This window comes from Halyomorpha halys, unplaced genomic scaffold, assembly GCF_000696795.3.
Source record: "Halyomorpha halys isolate HHAL.00 unplaced genomic scaffold, Hhal_1.1 Scaffold1.1, whole genome shotgun sequence".
NCBI classification, from domain to species: domain Eukaryota; kingdom Metazoa; phylum Arthropoda; class Insecta; order Hemiptera; family Pentatomidae; genus Halyomorpha; species Halyomorpha halys.
In genome coordinates this window covers 755,132-756,248 of record NW_027115366.1, presented here as the reverse complement: position 1 = coordinate 756,248, position 1,117 = coordinate 755,132, and positions in this window count along the sequence as shown.

The following is a 1,117-nucleotide window of genomic DNA, read 5'->3' as shown; positions in this document are numbered from 1 at the left end:
GGCCTGCCATTTTTCTAATATTTGTAATTTAAGGGATGTACTGAGTTCTGATGGGGTAAGAACGGCGGTGCCTCGGCCAGGGAGCGTGAGTGCCTCTCTGGCAGCTTTGTCTGTGAGCTCGTTACCAACAATGCCAATGTGGCTTGGAGCCCATATGAAAATAATGGATTTACCTTGCTGTGATAATTTTTGAAGAAAAGATTGAATTCTTATGTTAGGTATATTATATGTAGGTATTTTTTTTATTTATTTATTTATTGTTTTTTAAATTTAAATTTTGAATTCATTAATTTATCATAATCTATTGCTCTTTATTAAATTTGCTCTGTGACAATGTTTTCTAAGTGGTTTGAATTATTTTTTCTTCTGGAATTATACTTATAATTATTACTATTGTACTTTTTATGTTAATACTAGTAAAATAAATTCTTCTTTAATTTTTAATGTTTCTTCGTCGTTTTGGACTAAATTTCCCATCGTCAGGATAACATTATCTTCTCTTTAGTTTTTTTATTAATTACTATCATAAAATTATATTTAGTCATATTATCAGTCACAATTTTAAATGGAGACTTATCCTGCTGAAAACGTCCGGTTTATCACTTAACCACGGATTATCTCTTTACTTATAAAATTAGAACAAAACATAAATCTGATAAATTATGATTATATGGATTTAATTAAGAAGAAATTAAAGAAAATATTTAGAAATCCTAGAAATAAGGAAAAGAATCAAAAACATCGAATAAAATGAATAAAAACTAACTTCACTAATAATTCTAATTAACACAGAACGATAGTTGTATTCCAAAAGCATAACTTCACACAATTATTCAATTCATTTAGACCATATTATCAATCACAGAGCAAATTTAAGAAAACAATAGTGTGATAGATTAGGGAAAGCTTATAAATCTAAAAGTAAATTAAAATAATAAAAAAATATCGTTTCTTTGACAGCGAATCTTTATTAAAAATTGCCATACACTTATTTATTCCTAAAATAAAATAAAATAGCTCAAATTATAATTAATTTTAATTTTTTAAAAATTTATTATTTGTTATTTTCAATTGTTTACCTAATTATTTGCATGATTTTCCATAATTTATTTTTAAA